This window comes from Crotalus tigris, unplaced genomic scaffold, assembly GCF_016545835.1.
Source record: "Crotalus tigris isolate CLP2741 ecotype Arizona unplaced genomic scaffold, ASM1654583v1 scf7180000021363.294534, whole genome shotgun sequence".
Taxonomy (NCBI): Eukaryota; Metazoa; Chordata; class Lepidosauria; order Squamata; family Viperidae; genus Crotalus; species Crotalus tigris.
This window is the reverse complement of record NW_024098473.1, coordinates 26,641-44,865: the sequence shown is the minus strand read 5'-3', so window position 1 is coordinate 44,865 and position 18,225 is coordinate 26,641.

The window sequence follows — 18,225 nt, the reverse complement described above, 5'->3', positions numbered from 1 at the left end:
GAACGGTTGCTGGAAATGGGTATGTTTAGTTTAATGAAGAGAAGGACAAAGGGGGACATGATAGTGTTCCAATATCTCAGGGGATGTCACAAAGAAGAGGCAGTCAAGCTATTCTCCAAAGCGCCTGAGGGCTGGACAAGAAGCAACAGATGAAAACTAATCGAGAGAAGCAACCTAGAACTAAGGGGAAACTTCCTGACAGTTAGAACAAATAACGAATGGAACAACCTGCCTCCAGAAGTGATAAATGATCCAACACTGGAAGTGTTTAAGAAAAAACTGGCCAGCCATTTGTCCGAAATGGTGTAGGGTTTCCTGCCTGAGCAGGGGATTGGACTAGATGACCTCCAAGGTCCCTTCCAACTTTATTATTATTATTATGGATCATCGCACAGTCAGCCAGATGTTCAGACTGGATTTGCCATTTTGTCTACCTATCGAGTCCTTACCCAGGACCTGGGATAGGCAGATGTGGATGTTTGATGGTATTACAGATATCGTCTCAGGATGGAAGCAGTTCCTAGTAAGGCCGCCTTTTGCAATTGACTAATAGCGAATTTGTCAATGCCAATGGTGTTCAAGTGGTGCTCCAGTTGTTTTGGGATTGCACCCAAGAAGCCTATCACTATTGGTACTACCCTTGCTTGCTTTTGCCACAGTCTTTCTATTTCTATTTGTAGGTCTTTGTATTTTGTTATCTTCTCCAGTTCTTTCTCTTCTATTCTGCTATCTCCAGGCACTGGCACGTCCACTATCCAGACTTTTTTGTCTTTCTTATCGACAATTGTTAAGTCTGGGGTGTTATGTTGCAGGTGCTTGTCTGTTTGAAATCTGAAGTCCCAGAGCAGTTTAATTTTATCATTTTCTATGACTTTCTCTATTTTATGATCCCACCAGTTTTTGCTTACAGGCAAATGATATTTTTTTGCAGATCTTCCAATGCACCATTGTTGCTACTTTGTCATGCTGCTGCTTGTAATCAGTTTGTGCAATCTTCTTGCAACAGCTTACCAAGTGGTCCACTGTTTCTTCAGCTTCTTTGCGTAGGCGGCACTTACTGTCTGTTGCTGTCTTCTCAATTTTGACTTTGTATGCATTTGTCCTTAAGGCTTGGTCTTGTGCAGCCAGAATTAGTCCCTCGGTCTCTTTCTTCACTTTTCCTGCTCTTAGCCATTGCCAGGTTTTGTTATTATCTGCTTTCCCAGCTATTTTTTCATGTATTGGCCATGTAGTGCTTTGTCTTCCATGCCTCTATTCTGTTCTTCATTTGGTCTTTCTTGTAGGCCAGTTTGGTCTCTCCAGTAGTTAGTAAGCCTTCCTGATATACTAATTTCAGTGCATCTTCATCATTGTTCTTCAAATATTCTTCCAAAGCCATTTTTTCTTCTTCAACCATCTGATGTACTTCTAGCATTCCACGCCCACCATTTGTCTTGGTAGATAAAGTCTGTCAATGTCCCTGCGTGGATGAAGGGCATGATTCATTGTCATTATTTTTCTGGTCTTCCTATACATTGCTTTTAGTTCTGCTTGAGTCCAGTCCACTATTCCAGCTGTGTACCTAATGACTGGAATTGCCCAGGTGTTGATTGCCTTTATGGTATTTCCTCCATTGAGTTTGGACTTTAAGATCTTCTTCACTCTCTTGATGTATTCACCTCTAATCTTTTTCTTGACTTCAATGTGCTTGATATTGTCAGCTTGAAGGATACCCAAGTATTTGTAGTACTCTTCCTCATCCAGACTCTTAATGTTATTTTCGTGGGGCATCTTGATTCCTTCAGGTTTCACTATTTTTCCTTGTTTGATAGTAAGTGTGGCACATTTGTCCAAGCCAAACTCCATTACAATATCTTGGCTATATATACGGACAGTGTTGAGCAGCGATTCTATTTCAGATGATGTTTTTCCATACAGTTTCAGATCATCCATGTAAAGGAGGTGGGATAGTCTAGCAGATGTTTTTGATGTTTGATAGCCATGTCCTGAGTTATTCAGTATTGTTGACAGAGGAAACAGTGCAATAACAAATAGTAATGGTGATAATGACTCTCCTTGAAATATCCCTCTCTTGATATTAACCTCTCCCAGCTTCTCACCATTGATCTGCAACTGTGTCTTCCATTGTGCCATCGATCTTTGCACAAATTTTATGATGTTTCTACTGACTCCTGTTATTTGTAGGCACTGTTTCTTCATCTTCTTTGCATAGGCGGCATTTACTGTCTGTTGCTCCCTTCTCAATTTTGACTTTATATGCATTTGTCCTTAAGGCTTGGTCTTGTGCAACCAGAATTAGTCGCTCGTTCTCTTTCTTCAATTTTCCAGTTTGGTCTCTCCAGTACTCAGTAAGCCTTCCTTATATACTAATTTCAGTGCATCTTCATCATTGTTCTTCAGATATTCTTCCAAAGCCATTTTTTCTTTTTCAACCATCTGATGTACTTGTAGCATCATCATCATCATCATTATCATTATTATTATTATTATTTTTATTACTACTATTACTATTATTATTATTACTATTATGCATCATTGCACAGTCAGCCAGATGTTCAGACTGGATTTGGCATTTTGTCTACCTATCAAGTCCTTACCCAGGACCTGGGATAGGCAGATGTGGATGTTTGATGGTATTACAAATATCGTCGCAGGATGGAAGCAGTTCCTAGTAAGGCTGCCTTTTGCAATTGACTAATAGCGAATTTGTCAATGCCAATGGTGTTCAAGTGGTGCTCCAGTTGTTTTGGGATTGCACCCAAGGCACCTATGACTATTGGTACTACCCTTGCTTGTTTTTGCCACAGTCTTACTATTTCTATTTGTAGGTCTTTGTATTTTGTTATCTTCTCCAGCTCTTTCTCTTCTATTCTGCTGTCTCCAGGCACTGCTACCTCAACTTTCCAGACTTTTTTGTCATTATTATTATTATTATTATTATTATTATTATTATTATTATTATTATATGGATCATCGCACAGTCAGCCAGATGTTCAGACTGGATTTGGCATTTTGTCTACCTATCGAGTCCTTACCCAGGACCTGGGATAGGCAGATGTTGATGTTTGATGGTATTACAGATATCGTCGCAGGATGGAAGCAGTTCCTAATAAGGCCGCCTTTTGCAATTGACTAATAGCGAATTTGTCAATGCCAATGGTGTTCAAGTGGTGCTCCAGTTGTTTTGGGATTGCACCCAAGGAGCCTATCACTATTGGTACTACCCTTGCTTGCTTTTGCCACAGTCTTTCTATTTCTATTTGTAGGTCTTTGTATTTGTTATCTTCTCCAGTTCTTTCTCTTCTATTCTGCTATCTCCAGGCACTGCCACGTCCACTATCCAGACTTTTTTGTCTTTCTTATCGACAATTGTTAAGTCTGGGGTGTTATGTTGCAGGTGCTTGTCTGTTTGAATTCTGAAGTCCCAGAGCAGTTTAATTTTATCATTTTCTATGACTTTCTCTATTTTATGATCCCACCAGTTTTTGCTTACAGGCAAATAATATTTTTTGCAGATCTTCCAATGCGCTATTGTTGCTACTTTGTCATGCCGCTGCTTATAATCAGTCTGTGCAATCTTCTTGCAACAGCTTACCAAGTGGTCCACTGTTTCTTCAGCTTCTTTGCATAGGCGGCACTTACTGTCTGTTGCTGTCTTCTCAATTTTGACTTTGTATGCATTTTTCCTTAAGGCTTGGTCTTGTGCAGCCAGAATTAGTCCCTCGGTCTCTTTCTTCAATTTTCCTGCTCTTAGCCATTGCCAGGTTTTATTATTATCTGCCTTCCCAGCTATTTTTTTCATGTATTGGCCATGTAGTGCTTTGTCTTCCCATGCCTCTATTCTGTTCTTCATTTGGTCTTTCTTGTAGGCCAGTTTGGTCTCTCCAGTAGTTAGTAAGCCTTCCTGATATACTAATTTCAGTGTATCTTCATCATTGTTCTTCAGATATTCTTCCAAAGCCATTTTTTCTTCTTCAACCATCTGATGTACTTGTAGCATTCCACGCCCACTATTTGCCTTGGTAGATAAAGTCTATCAATGTCACTGCGTGGATGAAGAGCATGATTCATTGTCATTATTTTCTGGTCTTTCTATCCTTTGCTTTTAGTTCTGCTTGAGTCCAGTCCACTATTCCAACTGTGTACCTAATGACTGGAATTGCCCAGGTGTTGATTGCCTTTATGGTATTTCCTCCATTGAGTTTGGACTTTAAGATCTTCTTCACTCTCTTGATGTATTCACCTCTAACCTTTTTCTTGACTTCAATGTGCTTGATATTGTCAGCTTGAAGGATACCCAAGTATTTGTAGTAATCTTTCTCATCCAGACTCTTAATGTTGTTTTCGTGGGGCATCTTTATTCCTTCAGTTTTCACTATTTTTTCTTGTTTGATAGCAAGTGTGGCACATTTGTCCAAGCCAAACTCCATTACAATAACTTAGCTATATATACGGACAGTGTTGAGCAGCGATTCTATTTCAGATGTTTTTCCATACAGTTTCAGATCATCCATGTAAAGGAGATGGGATAGTCCGGCAGATGTTTTTGATGTTTGATAGCCATGTCCTGAGTTATTCAGTATTGTTGACAGAGGAAACAGTGCAATGACAAATAGTAATGGTGATAATGAATCTCCTTGAAATATTCCTCTCTTGATATTAACCTCTCCCAGTCTCTCACCATTGATCTGCAACTGTGTCTTCCATTGTGCCATCGATCTTTGCACAAATTTTATGATGTTTCTACTGACTCCTGTTATTTGTAGGCACTGTTTCTTCATCTTCTTTGCATAGGCGGCATTTACTGTCTGTTGCTCCCTTCTCAATTTTGACTTTATATGCATTTGTCCTTAAGGCTTGGTCTTGTTCAACCAGAATTAGTCGCTCGTTCTCTTTCTTCAATTTTCCAGTTTGGTCTCTCCAGTACTCAGTAAGCCTTCCTTATATACTAATTTCAGTGCATCTTCATCATTGTTCTTCAGATATTCTTCCAAAGCCATTTTTTCTTTTTCAACCATCTGATGTACTTGTAGCATCATCATCATCATCATTATCATTATTATTATTATTATTTTTATTACTACTATTACTATTATTATTATTACTATTATGCATCATTGCACAGTCAGCCAGATGTTCAGACTGGATTTGGCATTTTGTCTACCTATCAAGTCCTTACCCAGGACCTGGGATAGGCAGATGTGGATGTTTGATGGTATTACAAATATCGTCGCAGGATGGAAGCAGTTCCTAGTAAGGCCGCCTTTTGCAATTGACTAATAGCGAATTTGTCAATGCCAATGGTGTTCAAGTGGTGCTCCAGTTGTTTTGGGATTGCACCCAAGGCACCTATGACTATTGGTACTACCCTTGCTTGTTTTTGCCACAGTCTTACTATTTCTATTTGTAGGTCTTTGTATTTTGTTATCTTCTCCAGCTCTTTCTCTTCTATTCTGCTGTCTCCAGGCACTGCTACCTCAACTTTCCAGACTTTTTTGTCATTATTATTATTATTATTATTATTATTATTATTATTATTATTATTATATTATATGGATCATCGCACAATCAGCCAGATATTCAGACTGGATTTGGCATTTTGTCTACCTATCGAGTCCTTACCCAGGACCTGGGATAGGCAGATGTGGATGTTTGATGGTATTACAGATATCGTCGCAGGATGGAAGCAGTTCCTAATAAGGCCGCCTTTTGCAATTGACTAATAGCGAATTTGTCAATGCCAATGGTGTTCAAGTGGTGCTCCAGTTGTTTTGGGATTGCACCCAAGGAGCCTATGACTATTGGTACTACCCTTGCTTGCTTTTGCCACAGTCTTTCTATTTCTATTTGTAGGTCTTTGTATTTTGTTATCTTCTCCAGTTCTTTCTCTTCTATTCTGCTATCTCCAGGCACTGCCACGTCCACTATCCAGACTTTTTTGTCTTTCTTATCGACAATTGTTAAGTCTGGGGTGTTATGTTGCAGGTGCTTGTCTGTTTGAATTCTGAAGTCCCAGAGCAGTTTAATTTTATCATTTTCTATGACTTTCTCTATTTTATGATCCCACCAGTTTTTGCTTACAGGCAAATAATATTTTTTGCAGATCTTCCAATGCGCTATTGTTGCTACTTTGTCATGCCGCTGCTTATAATCAGTCTGTGCAATCTTCTTTCAACCGCTTACCAAGTGGTCCACTGTTTCTTCAGCTTCTTTGCAGAGGCGGCACTTACTGTCTTTTGCTGTCTTCTCAATTTTGACTTTGTATGCATTTGTCCTTAAGGCTTGGTCTTGTGCAGCTAGAATTAGTCCCTCGGTCTCTTTCTTCAATTTTCCTGCTCTTAGCCATTGCCAGGTTTTGTTATTATCTGCCTTCCCAGCTATTTTTTTCATGTATTGGCCATGTAGTGCTTTGTCTTCCCATGCCTCTATTCTGTTCTTCATTTGGTCTTTCTTGTAGGCCAGTTTGGTCTCTCCAGTAGTTAGTAAGCCTTCCTGATATACTAATTTCAGTGCATCTTCATCATTGTTCTTCAGATATTCTTCCAAAGCCATTTTTTCTTCTTCAACCATCTGATGTACTTGTAGCATTCCACGCCCGCCTATTTGCCTTGGTAGATAAAGTCTATCAATGTCACTGCGTGGATGAAGGGCATGATTCATTGTCATTATTTATCTGGTCTGCCTATCCATTGCTTTTAGTTCTGCTTGAGTCCAGTCCACTATTCCAGCTGTGTACCTAATGACAGGGATTGCCCAGGTGTGGATTGCCTTTATGGTATTTCCTCCATTGAGTTTGGACTTTAAGATCTTCTTCACTCTCTTGATGTTGTTGTTAATTGCGAAGTCGTGTCCGACCCATCGCGACCCCATGGACAACGTTCCTCCAGGTCTTCCTGTCCTCTACCATCTTCTGGAGTCCATTTAAATTCACACCTACTGCTTCAGTGACTCCATCCAGCCATCTCATTCTCTGTCGTCCCCTTCTTCTATTGCCCTCAATCTTTCCCAGCATTAGGCTCTTCTCCAGTGAGTCCTTCCTTCTCATTAGGTGGCCAAAGTACTTGAGTTTCAACTTCAGGATCTGGCCTTCTAAAGAGCAGTCGGGGTTGATCTCTTCTAGGACTGACCGGTTTGAACGCCTTGCAGTCCAAGGGACTCGCAGGAGTCTTCTCCAGCACCATAGTTCAAAGGCCTCAATTCTTTTGCGCTCAGCAATGTATTCACCTCTAATCTTTGATGTATTCACCTCTAATCTTTTTCTTGACTTCAGTGTGCTTGATATTGTCAGCTTGAAGGATACCCAAGTATTTGTAGTACTCTTCCTCATCCAGACTCTTAATGTTATTTTCGTGGGGCATCTTGATTCCTTCAGTTTTCACTATTTTTCCTTGTTTGATAGTAAGTGTGGCACATTTGTCCAAGCCAAACTCCATTACAATATCTTGGCTATATATACGGACAGTGTTGAGCAGCGATTCTATTTCAGATGATGTTTTTCCATACAGCTTCAGATCATCCATGTAAAGGAGGTGGGATAGTCTGGCAGATGTTTTTGATGTTTGATAGCCATGTCCTGAGTTATTCAGTATTGTTGACAGAGGAAACAGTGCAATAACAAATAGTAATGGTGATAATGAATCTCCTTGAAATATTCCTCTCTTGATATTAACCTCTCCCAGCTTCTCACCATTGATCTGCAACTGTGTCTTCCATTGTGCCATCGATCTTTGCACAAATTTTCTGATGTTTCTACTGACTCCTGTTATTTCTAGGCATTTTATTATCCAATCATGTGGCAGAGAGTCAAATGCCTTTTTGTAGTCAATCCATGCCACATTCAGGTTGGTCTTCCTTCTCTTGCAGTTTTCCAAGATCATTTTGTCTATTAGGAGTTGATCTTTTGTTCCTCTGCTATTGGGGCGGTTTCCTTTCTGCTCAGGTGGAAAGAGATTGTTTTCAACTAGATGCTGTTGTACTGCATCAGCTACCACACCAGTTAGTAATTTGAAAGTTGTTGGTAAACAGGTAATTGGCCTGTAGTTGCCTGGTGTTGCCCCTTTTGCTGGATTTTTTATTATTAGGTAGGTTTTCCCAGTTGTTAGCCACTTTTCAATTTCTCCTCCTTGTAGTATATTGTTGAACTGCTTGGAAATGAGTGGGTGTATAACAGTTAGATGTTTCAACCAAAACCCATGCAGTTCATCTTCACCTGGTGCTGACCAATTTTTGATTTTCCTTGCTCTTTTTTCTACCATTTTTGTTGTTATTACTAGTTCTTTCATTTCAACTTCTGTTTTATTTGCATCCACCTCTTTTAACCAAGCCGCATCCTTGTTGTATTTCTTTGGGTTATCCCATATCTGCTTCCAGAACTGCACTGTTTCTTCCTTGTCAGGTACTGACTGATTCCTTGCAGTTTCTCCATTGATGGATTGGTAGAAACGTTTCTGATTGGATTGAAATTGGAGGTTCTGCCTATAGTTTGCAATTCGAGCTTCATATCTACTGATTTTCCTGGCTATAGCTGTTATTTGTTGCTTTATTATTTCCAGTGCTTCCTTGATCTTCCTTGTTTCTAAGTGGTATTTCTTGATTAGGTATTCTTTGGTCTTCTTGTTCTTCAGCTTCTTTTCTTTCATCTGTTCTAGCTTGCTTGCATGTGATCTTAACTTGCTGATCTTATTTTCTAGTCTAACCTTCCATTTTTCTGGTGCACTGTTTGTTTGTTTTTCTTCTTTGTTGATTTTGCATCCCAGGTATTCTGTTATAACTGCAGCTGTGCTGTACATTAGTTGGTTTGTTTCTTGCAGTGAATTGGTGCTTATACTTGATATTGCAGTATTTGCATCTTTTAATGCTTGTGCTAGCTGTTTCTTTAGAACAAGCTTCAATGCAGGCAGCCTTATTCTGTTGTTTTTGTGCTGTTCTAGATGCTCAATTACTCCTTGTTTCAATTCTTTTATTTCTTTAGTTAGAGGGTTTTGTTCTTCCTGAGGAAGAGGTGCCTGGTTTCCAAATGAAAACAGTTGTATATCTCTGCTAGATTCCTTCACTGCCAACTCCCCCTGGTTTGCCTCTACATTCTGAATTACTTCTGGTAACGCTTTGATTTCTTTGCCCTGGGTAAACCTTTGCAGTTCGTCCAATTCTGTTTCTGTGAATACTTTATTTCGTGTTATAAATCGGCGTTGATCTGCTAGTCTCTGTTCTGTTATTTCTGATTCTGGATGTTGTTCTTTCCAGAACTGGTGCATTCGTTTTAGATATCCTCTTCTTGTTGGACTTGATCTGTAGTAACAGATCATTATTTCTTTGTTTTCCATCACTGTGTATCTGCGACGGGTAAACACCTTTTCTTCCAGTAGTTCTGCAGCTGCTGGCCCTGGTTGCTCAGCCAACAGTCCTGAGTCCTGTAACCCATTTTTCACCAGATATCCAGGAACTCCAATATCTAGTGCGGACCTTGTTAACCCGGGCGACGTCCGAGCCGGTATGGCATTCTGTAATTTGTGTATCACCATATTTTTTATGGGAGAGACACTCTTTGTCTGACTCCTCTGACGAGACCTGTCCAGTATGGTTGAACCTCTGGCATAGCTCTCATCTTCCTCAGAGTACACAAGCCCCACAACCACGTCATGTAGTGTCTCACTGGGGGATTATTATTATTATTATTATTATTATTATTATTATTATTATTATTATCATTATTTTTATCATTATCATCATTATAATTATTATATACATGTCACACTATTCTTGTGGAAAAATAAAGCCTTAAAAAAATAAAGGGCTTTTACGAAATTCCGAAGATGAAAGAGAGATTTTTATTTTTGCACAAAAAGGTTCAGAAGTGACTTAACAATCAGCAAATTTCTGAACAAGGGGGAGGGTCTAAATTAAACCTTTATAGGTTTCTTTTTCTCAGGAACAAAGGAAGCATAGATGGAATCTTACATTGTATATGGAATCTACTTTGTGTAACATTCAAATAGTTTCTCACATGTTAGGTCCATTTCTCATGGGAATACAATGAAGGCAGTTTTTACTTTTATACAATGTTTCTAAATATGCATTAGGTCATTCACATACTGCTAATACAGCTTTTGCTAACATAGCTTTCTTTCAGAGATTATGCAGACACATGATTTTTGCTTTTAGTGATTTTTCATCATTATTATTATTATTATACTTTATTCTTCTTTATTCTATGTTATTCTATTTCTTTCCCACATTACTCCCCCCTTTTGGAAGTTTTCCAGCTTAAACTTCCATTATTCTACCTCTGATTCCGGATCTCCTGAAGGTACCATTTTATATTCCCATAAGGCTAACATTGTTTCATGTTTTGCTGTTAATTGGGCTGTACTTTCTGAGATCCTCCGAATCATGGCTATAAGACAGGGGATCAAGCAAGGAATTAAAATACACCCTAGAATTAACAAGACTACTATAACTATGATGATTTGTAGGCCGGGTAACTTTGGCCACCATCCTGAAAATACATCTTCCAAGTTAAATCCGTTCCAGGTTTGCACCGGAACATGTGCTAACTTGATCATTTGATCTGTTATGCCTTTCAATACTTTTCCACTTTCATCTACTTCAATGCAACAGTTTGTAAGGTTGAATTTTCCACATACCTCTCCTTCTTTGGCTAAAAGATAGTCCAGGGCTAACCTGTTTTGCATGATATATGTTCTGGATTTCACATTTTCTTTAGCCAATTCAGTTAGTCCCTTCACAGCCTCATTGGTGATTAACTCTACCACCGCTTGTAACCTCATGATCCTGTTGATCATATAAATAGGGGTACGGTATCCATACATTCCATCCTCAGCCCAAGTAGCCGTGCCATAGACTAGAATGATGCGACAAGGTGGCCATTCATCCTTTTGCCAAGTGATTCCTGCACATTGGGTGTATGCACTTGGTTCCCTTTTTTTGTCTTATATTGCCAATTTCATCATATACAGGGACTCCAAGAATTTGCTTAGTTTTTAGTGGTAACAGGAAAAATCCTGGTCGAATTATTCCCAATACACAAGATCCACACCAGTTCTTAGGTAGTTGCCCATATGCCATTTTTCCGCAAATCCAGTACATTCCATCTGGGGATAACCAATGGAGACTGGTATTTGTGGGGTCTTCAAATAGGGCATCCCAGGAATGTTAGTAAGGGCATAACGATCCATAACAGTGGTCTCATTGGTTCCAGACCACCATTTACCATCTTCCCATGTCCCTGTGCATAGGAGGTCACCTACTGCTACACAAGATTCTGTTTTGTTTCTTGAGTAACATACATGTCCTATCAAGTTGGAAGTGAGACCCCAATCACCATCTTTCCCACTTGTATAGGTTAAATTATTATTTTTAGACATTTCTAGTACCTTGGTATAATTTAACTCTTGTGCCTCCCATGGCCACCTTTCTCCCATGTTTGTTCCACCACACACAAAACAGTTAGACATGCCTAAAGTATGGGCAATGTCTTCTGCTAACTTACCAAAGGTATTGGTTACATGTCTAGATACTTCAGGAATATGTAGGTTCTCCATTTCCTCATAATATGACCAAAATAATGATTTTTGTTCTGGTCTTTTGGTTGCAGTTATAATTTTGACTTCTATTTCTGACATTGGGTCATAGCCATTTGTATCTATTCCTATCCCAAACATCCATTTCTTACTTTCCCACCTATTCTGTTCTAGGAACCAACTGCCATTCTTGACTGTGAGAGTCACCAAATTACAGTTATCCGTTCCACAGGAATTTGCTTTTGTTTCATTCTTTTCAAACAAGATGTAGTCTATCTCTTTTGGGTCTTGGGTATGCCACTTAATACATGACCACCACTTACATTTGACTGCACATCCATCTGGTGGGCACAAGTACTTATGTTTTGGGATAAAGTTGTGAATATTACTGATCCCTCCGCAATCATATGTTGGAGTCCAATAATTAGCTGCTTTGCAAACATCAAAGGTGACGCTAAAACTGGAGTGTGGATTGGATTTCCATTGGGAGATCCCTAAGAGTGCCTGGTCCTTGTAGCTAGTTCTTGTTCTATGTGTTTTGATTTGTAAGGCCCAACGATCAGGATCAGACTTCGGGTTATAACACTGATATTGGACACCTTTTCTACAAACTTTATATGTAGTTCTATTGTATGTACAAGAGTCAGGAGAACTATCTTGGCACCCTTCTGGTTTAACTGTATGGTAAATCAAAGTCTTGGTTATCTGGTTTCCTTGTTTTGTAGTTTTGATATAGTTTTGACAACCTTGGTTTCCCTGTGTTTCTGCTCTTTCTTGGTGTGTGCTACTCAATAATTCTTTATTAGAGGGTTTCTGCATTATGACCTCTCGTGTAGCCATTGTACTGATTTGTGTAGGAATGTGTGTGCATATTAAATAATTAACAAATATTATGAGGTGTAGAAGCCTCATATCTTCCATCGTGTGTAGAGAGACAGCTTTCTGGGGTGTCTCAGCAAGGTTGTTGATCACACCGTGTCTTGGGAACCCGTTGCTGTATTTCTTGTAAATTTCAACACCAAAGGCTTGTCAGTCTTGTCCACCTTGTAGGTCACCGGATCTGCAGGTGCAGCTGCTTTCACTCTACTCCAATGGATCCAAGATTTTCCTTCCAGGGTTTTCACTGCCAAAGGAGAACACATGACAACAGTATACGGTCCTTTCCATCTTGGGCTCAAGGGATCTGATTTCCAGTGCTTTACCCACACTCTATCTCCAGGCTTGAACCCATGTGTTTCTGTAACTACTGAAGGGGGTTGTTGTTCCATCATATAATGGCGCAATTTTGAAATGGCCAAATTATGAAGCTGTAACTGATGTAACAATTTCTGTTGATCTACTCCCCCCTTATGTGCCAAGTCGGGCCATCCTTGACTGTCAGGTTTAAACAGGCAAGGAGGACAGCCAAACATGAGCTCATAAGGGCTAAGTTGTAATTTAGTGCGGGGGGGGCAGTCTGATTGCATACAAAACCATAGGCAAAACATCTGGCCAATGTAGATGAGTTTCCAAACAAAATTTGGTAATAAGTGTTTTAATTGTTCTATGAGATCTTTCCACTCTAGCAGCCGATTGAGGGCGGAAAGCACAATGAAATCTCCACTTAATTCCTAATGCTTGGGCTAAAGCCTGATTGATTTGGTGTACAAATTCAGGGCCATTATCTGATGAAATCCTAGAAGGGCAACCAAATCTAGGAATAATTTCTTTAAGAAATATTCTGGCAACCTGTATAGCTTTCTTATTTACAGTTGGAAATGCTTCAATCCATCCTGAATAGGTATCAATTATTACTAACAATGCTACATATTTCTTACTTCTAGGCATGTCAGTAAAATCAACAACAACATAGTCCATAGGAAAATAAGCGATTGGTTGTCTGCCAGGTGGTATTACTGGTCCTTGGCGTGCATTGGTTTGGGCACAAATGGTACATTGAGAACAAACTTCTGCTATTAGCGAAGAAGCAAATGGAATATAAAAAAATCGTTCAAGTTGCTGTAATAATGCAGTTTTTCCCAAATGATGTTGCTTGTGTGCCTGAAAAATAAGTGGGCGAGCAAGTGCCAAAGGAACAGCAATGCATCCATCAGGTAAAGTGTACCAGCCTTTAACTAGTTTGGCTTGTACATCTTGTTGTAATTTTTGAGTTTCCTCCCTCGTATATGTAGGATCAAGTTGTTCTAAGTAAGTGTCTAGATACATGAACCTTGTGACATCTGATTGGAGAGGGGGACCTTCTAATGCAGCTCTTTTTGCTTTTTTGTCTGCCTTCCTATTGCCCTGGGTAATAAGGCTTGGGTTTTTTTGATGTCCAGGACAATGGATGATTGCAACTTTGGATGGCAATTGTGCTGCCTTGATAAGTCTTTTAATCAAAGTTGCATATTGGATAACTTTGCCTGTGGAATCCAAATATCCTCTCTCTTTGTAGATAGCTGCATGTGCGTGTATTGTCAAAAATGCATATTTACTATCTGTATATACATTTAAAGTCCTTCCCGCTGCTACTTCTAATGCAGGGTCAAGGCATATAATTCTGCAAACTGTGAACTGGCTTGACTAGGCAACTGTGCTGACTCAACAGTAGAAGTTTGAGAAACTATTGCGTAACCAGAGTATCTACATCCTTTATCCATAAAACTAGAACCATCAGTAAACCATTGATAGTCTGGATTATGCAAGGGTTGGTCTGTAAGTTCAGGTCTGCAAGAATATTGTAGTTCTATTGTTTGCATGCAGTCATGAACAGGTTTGGTTGAATCAGGAATTGGCATTAGAGTTGCTGGGTTTAAAGTTGAACATTGTTGCAGTGTAACTTGTGGATTTTCTAATAAAAGAGCCTGTATTTTATGCATTCGTTGATTACTTATCCATAAATGTCCTTTATTATCAATGATTGTCTGCAAGGCATGACTAGTATAAACAGTCACTGGAGCTGAAAAGGTTAACTTGTTTGCCTCCTGCAGTAATAGCATAACTGCTGCTAGAATTTTTAAACATTGAGGCCAGCCCTGTGAAGAAATGTCCAGGTGTTTTGACAGATAAGCGACAGGGCGGTTCCAACTTCCCTGTTTTTGGGTAAGGACCCCTAAAGCTACATTTTGTCTTACATCCACATAAAGTGAAAAAGGCTTAGATATATCAGGTAGTCCTAGGGCAGGGGCTGTGGTGAGAGCCTGTTGCAATTGTCTCATTGCTTGGGTTTGTTCCTCTTGCCACAAAAGAGGTTCTTTTTCTGGTCCCCTTAAAGCTTGGTACAATGGTTTAGCTGTGAGAGCGAAGTTAGGAATCCAAATTCTACAGAAGCCTGTAATTCCCAAAAAGGCTCTAACTTCCTGTTTTGTTTGTGGGATGGGAATCTGTAACACAGCTTGCTTTCTCTGGGGGCCCAAAGTTCTTTGTCCTTGTGAAAGTTCATAGCCTAAATACATTACAGTCTCTTGAACTAATTGTGCTTTCTTTTTGGATGCTCTATAACCACAGTCTTGTAACAATTGGAGCAGTCTGGATGTGTTTTCAAAGCAATCCTCCCTGCTTTGGCCAGTTACTAAGACATCATCGACATATTGAAGGCAACAATCCTCTTGTCTGACTAACTTCAGATAAGCAAGTTCTAGGACTAGGGCTTGACTAAAGCATGTTGGCGAATTATTAAATCCTTGTGGTAGCCTGGGCCAGATGTATTGAGTTTTAACCTGTGTTTTTGGATTAGCCCATTCAAATGCAAAGATTGGCTGACAACTTTCAGCTAAAGGTATTGTGAAGAATGCATCTTTTAAGTCTACAACTGAAAACCATTTAGCAGATGCAGGTATTGTGCTCAAAAGAATATATGGATTAGGAACAGTTGCGTGTAGGGTTAGGGTCAAGTTATTGATGGGGTGTAAATCCTGTGCTGGTCTCCACTGTCCGTCAGGCTTACGAACAGGTAGAATTGCAGTATTCCAGGGAGACTGAATTGTTCTAATGATTTTTGCTACCAAGTATTTTTGGATTAATTCTTGAATGGCGGTGGCAGCCTCTGGAGTACATTATCGTTGAGGCACCCTAACAGGATATGCCTGTGGCTTTAGCTTTACCATAACAGGCATGGCAAATTTTGCAAATCCAGGGGGATTATCCTCAGCCCACAGGAGTGGGACATTAAATTGTTGCCAATTAGAATTTCCCATTTCCTTTCCTGTTTCTGTTACGATCATTAAACACCATATTTCTTAAACTGGGTGGCGCACTTGCATTAATTGTTTTCCGTGGTCAAAAGAAATGGTCGCTTTAAGTTTTGTGAGTAGATCTCTGCCTAATAACGGGACGGGGCATTCTGGAGCATAAAGAAACTGGTGTTTAATGACTCCTTGTCCCACTTGGCATGTTAGGGGTTCCAGGAGTAGTCTGATTTGAGTTTATTTATTTATTTATGAGACTTATATACCGCTTTAAGTGCAAGCACTCTCTAAGCGGTGTACACCAGTAAGCAATGTATATATATATATATATATATTTACATTGCCCCCAACAATCTGGGTCCTCATTTTACCTACCTCGGAAGGATGGAAGGCTGAGTCAACCTTGAGCCGGTGAGATTTGAACCGCTGACCTGCTGAACACAGTCAGCTAAAGTGGCCTGCAGTACTGCACTCTAACTGCTGCGCCACCTCGGCTCTTTCTCCAGATACTCCCTGAATTTGAATAGTCTGCTTTGATTGCTTGCCAATAGATTTATTTAGGACAGATCTGGTGGCTCCCGTGTCAATTAGCATCAGGACAACCTGTCCTCCCACCCGTATTTTAACAATGGGCTCTGGGGGTGGGGCGATAGAACCCTGTCCTCTTCAGTCTTCCCATTCCATGGCAGCTAAGCCGATCATGTTTTCTTCTCTTTCCTCTGTCTGATTGGGATAAACTGGATGCCCTCTTCCTTTAAAGCTCTTTCTGAAGCCTCTCTGGAAAGTCCCTCTAAATCCTCTTCCTCTCCCTCTTCCATACTGGAGAGATTGTCCCCTGGGTTGGCCATTCCTCTGGGGGCACTCCCTTTGCCAGTGTCCTTCTTGTTTACAGATGGCACACTGATTGGGTCCTAGGCATGTTCCTCCCAATGCTACGGCTAACATTTCAACTTTCTTTTTTTCTTTTTGATCTGATTTACGTTCCTCCTCCCTGTCACGGTTACGGAACACTTTCCTTGCGATTTCCATAATCTCTGCTATATTTTTCTGTAAGGCCCCTTCTGTCTGCTGTAGTTTCCTTCGTATATCTGGGGCACTCTGGGTAATAAATCTTTCAATTAGGAGCGGGCGGTTTTCAGCCGTTTCCATATCAAGACCTGTATTTACTTTGTAAGCTTCTATTAATCTGCTAAGGAAAGCAATTGAGGATTCATTTTTCTCCTGCCAAACATTGGTTACGGCAGAATAATTAACTGGGCGGATGGCTGCTTCCCTTAAAGCTTCTAAACATAACATCTGATAAGCTTTTAACAAAGTCTGATGTTGGGCATTATTGGAATTCCAGTCTGGTCTCTGTTCCACAGCGTCTGTATTTCTGTGTGCCTCATAATTAACTCCTCCTTCTGGATGTCTTCTGGCTAAAACTTTCATTTTTCCTAATTTATATTTTTCTCTGCCTTCAACATCTAGTAAAGTAGCGATAAGCTGTTGGATATCATCCCAATTAGGATTATGAGTTTGAATGATATTTGCAAATAAATCAATTATCTCTTGGGGTTTTTCTGAAAATGGCCCAAAATGTAATTTCCAATTCAAAAGGTCTGTGGTCATAAAAGGAACATATTGTAGCATTGAAATGTTAGTGTTATCTGGTCCAGGAACCAACACCTCTCTTAGAGGGGCAATATTTTCTTCTGTTTTTATTTCTAACTTGCTCCTGTTGCGGCTAGAAACTGAGGTTTCACTTTCAAAGTTATTCAAGCTTTTATCTGTCTCTTGAAGGGATCCAGCTGTTGCTAATTTTCCTTCCTCACTGGCTTCTGGCTGAAATTGGGCTTCTCTTTCAGGCAGAGGGAGTGGAATTTGCTGATTTATTCTCCCTTCTTCTCTTCTAGGAATGTAGGGGGGTGGTCTGGCAATTTCCTCCCTATCTTCCTGGCTGAAAATCTTAGCTTTTGTTTGAGGCTTGGCTTTTTGGCTTGCCAAATATATCTTTGCACACTCTATCTGACATTTTGCTAACCATCTCGGTTTTTCTGCAATGTTGATTTTCCATTGGTCAATATAGGGGTACTGGTCCCAATAACCATTTCCAGTCACAATTTGATGAATCTGTGCAATGAGTTCGGGATTCGCCGATCCCATTTTTGGCCACCCTACGCCCAGGGCAGTCCACTCAGATTCACAGAATCTTTTTAACATGGCTGGATTTGGTTTTGGATCTCCATAATCCCTAGAAAAACCCTTTTTGAAATTCTTTAACATGCACTGGAGTGGCGTCTGGTCAACGCTCTCCTTTGACTTTTTCCCACCCATCTCTCTAATACACTACCATCGATCACTCAGCATGAGCTACAATGGTTTAACCTCCCACACAATCCTGCCTATTGAAGGCTTAAGGACGACACCTTTGCCTTCTCAGGGGATGATCAGTCCCCTCTTCCAATCCAAAAGGGATCAGGTTTCCCCTGTTTTACAATACTTGCCTGCAGGCGTTTTCCAGACTCCTTTGTTGATTT